Here is a 5539-nt window from a genome sequence, read left to right as displayed (position 1 = left end):
AAGTTCAGCTTTCACACTGAAGTAAACGGCATGATGTGCTAAGACCATCTCATCAGCACCGCTGTCATCCTACCACCCCCCAGAGGCTGCGTTCTAACACAGCTGCTTGTCCTGTGGATAGGCCCTTAAATGAAACCTGTCATGTGAAGACACACATAGGAGAGTGAGACTGTTGCCAACATCCATTTGAAATGATCTGTTCTCTCTGGTCTTTACTTCACATTTGTTCTGGGTCTCTGATTGAGAAAGTGTCAAGTAAGCAAACGCTTTATTCCAATACTTGCTGCAGGTCGCTGAATAGGAATGTTTTGAGAACAGAGACTGCAACTGAAAAAATGAATGATACAATTGGTAACATACTGGCACACCTTTGGGCTATATTCACAAACAATATGGTGTTGCCCATATTTGTTATATGAAAAAAAGCAATTCACAAATCTGACCATTCTCAGATGGTGGGGAAATTAACTATGGAAGTTAGCTGGTTATATTCCACAAAACAATCACGGTTTATATCCATGCTTATTCAGCAGGTTTCTGCTAAGGGCCAATCTATTCCAATTGTACTGTTCTGCAGAAACAGTCATAATCAATAAATCAATTTAATGCTTCTGCAGTTAATTCTATTCCTTTCATAACTAAGCCTAATGACTATTGAAAACCAGAAAGTTAGGCTTCATTTACACGGGACTTATTACAAACTCTCCTGAACGATTTAACTTGACAGATGGTAACCAATGTTTAAAAATGTCCATTTTGCCACGTTTGCATTTAAAAGCATTTTTTCAAATGGTCAAAAATTTAAAAGGCCTGTAAACGAAACCCAGCTAAACGCGTGTTACCACGTTTACAGGCATTTCTGAATATTTATCCTGAATGCATTTTTTTGCTTTCCAAAAAATGCTTCTAAACTCAACTGCCTAGAAACAACTATAAATGACCCTGTGTACATGTACTGATAAGATAGCAGAGGAGATTTCAGGGGCAGCTGGAAAAGACGCCCAACTGCTCCTAAACATCCGTTTACCAACAGCAGTGTACGCCAGTTGTAAGACAGTTGTCGGTCAGTGATCAAATCAACTAGTGCAAGAACTTATGACAACTGTATCTAACCAAGACCTATTATAGAAGGATGTTGGAGATAATAATAGCATTTACTGCATAGAGATAATAAAATCTGAACAGAAAAAAATTCAGAAGACACTTCCCTTTATTATGAATGTCAAATGTATCCAATTAAGCAGCTGCATTATTGTTTACATTGTGGATGCATTGAAACCACTTATATTTAACATACAAAAACAGCCATTTCTAGACTAAACTCCATTAAAAAATAATCTTTGTTTGGGGTATGAATTTATTTGCCAGGGTGAAGATCCTGCACAGTCTTGCTCCTGTCTGTGAGAATTAGGTGTGGTCTTCAATGAAGATCCCTCAGACCCAACCACAGGCAGAAGCAGATGGAGTGGCTGAATCACACCGCTGGTGGAATGAATGCTGACGCTTAAAGTAGAATTCAAAGTTTACTATGACTTTTGATGGTTTGATTGGCCCAAGTGGCTAATTTACCTTACTGACCGATGCAACCCTTGTGTGTGTATGCAGCTATATACAGTGTGCAGCACTGTGTTCCGCAGCAGTACAGGCGATTTCAATAGCTTGGGTGAAAAAGTGTTCATATGCTGCCAAATTATCATTCACAATTTGGATTACAATTTCATGCCATTTGACTCACAGCTAAGGCTTCACCAGCCAGGTTTACTTAGTACCAGAATCTCTATATAAAAGGGTGAAAACCCTGGTGATGATTTACTAAAGGCAAATAGAGAATTAGTAAATGGGGGGGAAGCTTTGCCGACTTCCATCATCCAATCAGGTGCAAGCTGCTTTTTGTTTCCCCTCGCATTTGATTGGGTATGCTTTGCAAAGTGAAGTTTCACCTCATGTAGCCTATTCAGTCTATTTGCCTTTAGTAATTTGACCCCACTGACTCCAGGTTTCATTTACCTAGCATAGCAATTTAATAGTATAATACAGGAAAAGATGTTAGGCTAGATCAGAGGTAGGCAATCTTGGCACTCCAGCTGTTGTGGAACTTCAAGTCCTAAGAGGCATTGCAATACTGGCAGCCAGAGGCACAATGAGATTTGTAATTTCACCACATCTGGAGTGCCGAGGGTGCCTACCACTCTCCCCATCACTTGTCTAATCTACCACCAGGCAAAAATGGAGGCAGGAGAAACATGGCACATAAATGGTGCTATATTTCTATAAAGCTAACTTTTCAAGATCTAGCATCGGGTCTGTTCTACTAATAACTCTTCTCTGTGGTGTTCTACTCTGTACTAAATCTCTTACGCGTGTGTGTGTGTAAGGAAACCTGTACTGGGAAAAAATATGCAGGCTGTTATTACTGTGCTCCTCCTAAAATGCTAGTTATCTGACTGGCTGTCATGCTGATTTAACAGCCTGAATATTTTCAGTGTCATTGACTCAGGAATAGCATGCAGATGTGGAATGTCAGAGTGAAAGTACATGCAGTCAAACAATTCTTTCCTGTTTAAAAGACATTTGGCTCAAACCTTCCCCATTGCTCTTTCCATTTCCCTTGATTTCTTATTTTAGGCAGACGCCCTGTAATATACTCAAGCCTAACATTTCTAAAATAGATTTTTAAAAGTATTACCTTAAAGCGGATATGCCACTAAAAAAAAAATATTAAAAGCCAGCAGCTACAAATACTGCAGCTGCTGACTTTTAATATTAGGACACTTACCTGTCCTGGAGTCCAGCGCCGTCCGCAGCAGAGGACGAGGGATCGCTCGTCACTCTGCTGTCCCCCCCGCCATCCTCAGTGAGGGAAACAGGAAGTGAAGCGCTCCGGCTTCACTACCCAGTTCCCTACGGCGCATGCGCGAGTTGCGCCACTGATTGGCTCCCGCTGTGCTCTGGGAGCCGAGTGTTCCCAGAGCACAACGGGGGGGGGGGGGGGGTTGGTGACGTTCTGCCCGCAGAAAACCCGAATCTGTGTGGCCGGAAGTGGGTGCAAATACCTGTCTTTAGACAGATATCTGCACCCCCCCTCCCCCTGAAAGGTGTCAAATGTGACACCGGAGGGGGGAGGGTTCCGATCAGCGTGAGTTCCACTTTAGGGTGGAGCTCCGCTTTAAATAAAAAATTAGAAAACTCTGGAATTAAAGGTGATCACACTTTAACCCCTTCAGCACCGATCCATTCTACCGGTCAGTTTTTCAGGCGTACCTGATAGGAAGGTCCATGGAGCCCTATGGGCTGGCGTATGTAAATAGACTTTGCCTAATGCAAGTGTCCAATTAAACCAGCCTAACTCCAGGTCTGGGGGGGGGGGGGACGGAAAAGGACTATCCCCATTTATGTTTTTGCAGACTGGATCAGAGTTAACCTGATGTAAATGGACTGCAGAGTATATTTACACCCAGCTGCTCCGACAGGGGTCCGCCCGTGTCTACTGAACAAGCACAGTGACATCCATCCCGTTCAGCAGGATCACAGATCCCCTACTGACAAGAGTGGATTCCATGTGAAAGAAGCTTTATTCTTTGACTACTCAAATGCTAAAGAAATATAAAAGATACTGTAGCTACAATATATAACTACATGTTCATTATGAATTGTATGTTGAACAAATTTACAGTGGCTTAGTGGTTAGCACTCGTGCCTTGTAGTACTGGGGCCTTCAATTGGTACTTCAGCCAGAACATTATCTGCATGGAGTTTCCTCCAGTAGTTGGATTTCCACCTACACTCCAAAAACATGATGGTAGGGTGATTGACTGTTGTCTAAATTGGTCCTAGTATATACAGTGCCTTGCAAACGTATTTGGCCCCCTTGAACTTTGCGACCTTTTGCCACATTTCAGGCTTCAAACATAAAGATATAAAAACTATTTTTTTTTTAAGAATCGACAACAAGTGGGACACAATCATGAAGTGAAACGAAATGTATTGGATATTTAAAACGTAAAAAAAAAATAAAACTGAAAAATTGGGCATGCAAAATTATTCACCCCCCTTAAATTAATACTTTGTAGCGCCACCTTTTGCTGCGATTACAGCTGTAAGTGGCTTGGGGTATGTCTCTATCAGTTTTGCACATCGAGAGACTGACATTTTTGCCCATTCCTTCTTGCAAAACAGCTCGAGCTCAGTGAGGTTGGATGGAGAGCGTTTGTGAACAGCAGTTTTCAGTTCTTTCCACAGATTCTCGATTGGATTCAGGTCTGGACTTTGCCTTGGCCATTCTAACACCTGGATATGTTTATTTGTGAACCATTCTATTGTAGATTTTGCTTTATGTTTTGGATCATTGACTTGTTGGAAGACAAATCTCCGTCCCAGTCTCAGGTCTTTTGCAGACTCCATCAGGTTTTCTTTTAGAATGGTCCTGTATCCATCTTCCCATCAATTTTAACCATCTTCCCTGTCCCTGCTGAAGAAAAGCAGGCCCAAACCATGATGCTGCCTTCACCATGTTTGACAGTGGGGATGGTGTGTTCAGGGTGATGAGCTGTGTTGCTTTTACGCCAAACATAACGTTTTGCATTGTTGCCAAAAAGTTTGATTTTGGTTTTATCTGACCAGAGCACCTTCTTCCACATGTTTGGTGTGTCTCTCAGGTGGCTTGTGGCAAACTTTAAACTACACTTTTTATGGATATCTTTAAGAAATGGCTTTCTTCTTGCCACTCTTCCATAAAGGCCAGATTTGTGCAGTATATGACTGATTGTTGTCCTATGGACAGAGTCTGCCACTTCAGCTGTAGATCTCTGAAGTTCATCCAGAGTGATCATGGGCCTCTTGGCTGCATCTCTGATCAGTCTTCTCCTTGTATGAGCTGAAAGTTTAGAGGGACGGCCAGGTCTTCGTAGATTTGCAGTGGTCTGATACTGCTTCCATTTCAATATTATCGCTTGCACAGTGCTCCTTGGGATGTTTAAAGCTTGGGAAATCTTTTTGTATCCAAATCCAGCTGCTTTAAACTTCCCCACAACAGTATCTCGGACCTGCCTGGTGTGTTCCTTGTTCTTCATGATGCTCTCTGCGCTTTAAACGGACCTCTGAGACTATCACAGTGCAGGTGCATTTATACGGAGACTTGATTACACACAGGTGGATTCTATTTATCGTCATTTAGGTCAACATTGGATCATTCAGAGATCCTCACTGAACTTCTGGAGAGAGTTTGCTGCACTGAAAGTAAAGGGGCTGAATAATTTTGCACGCCCAATTTTTCATTTTTTTTTTTTTTTTTTAAGTTTGAAATATCCAATAAATTTCGTTCCATTTCATGATTGTGTCCCACTTGTTGTTGATTCTTCCAAAAAAAATTACATTTTATATCTTTATGTTTGTAGCCTGAAATGCGGCAAAAGGTCACAAAGTTCAAGGGGGGGGCGAATACTTTCGCAAGACACTGTATGCGAGATAAGGCCCTCCTCCTTGTATACTCTTCGATGGCAGGGACTGAAGTTAATGTACAGTATATCCTGCGTAAGTCAGC

Source organism: Rana temporaria, chromosome 6, assembly GCF_905171775.1.
Source record: "Rana temporaria chromosome 6, aRanTem1.1, whole genome shotgun sequence".
Classification (NCBI taxonomy): domain Eukaryota; kingdom Metazoa; phylum Chordata; class Amphibia; order Anura; family Ranidae; genus Rana; species Rana temporaria.
This window is presented reverse-complemented; position numbering follows the sequence as displayed.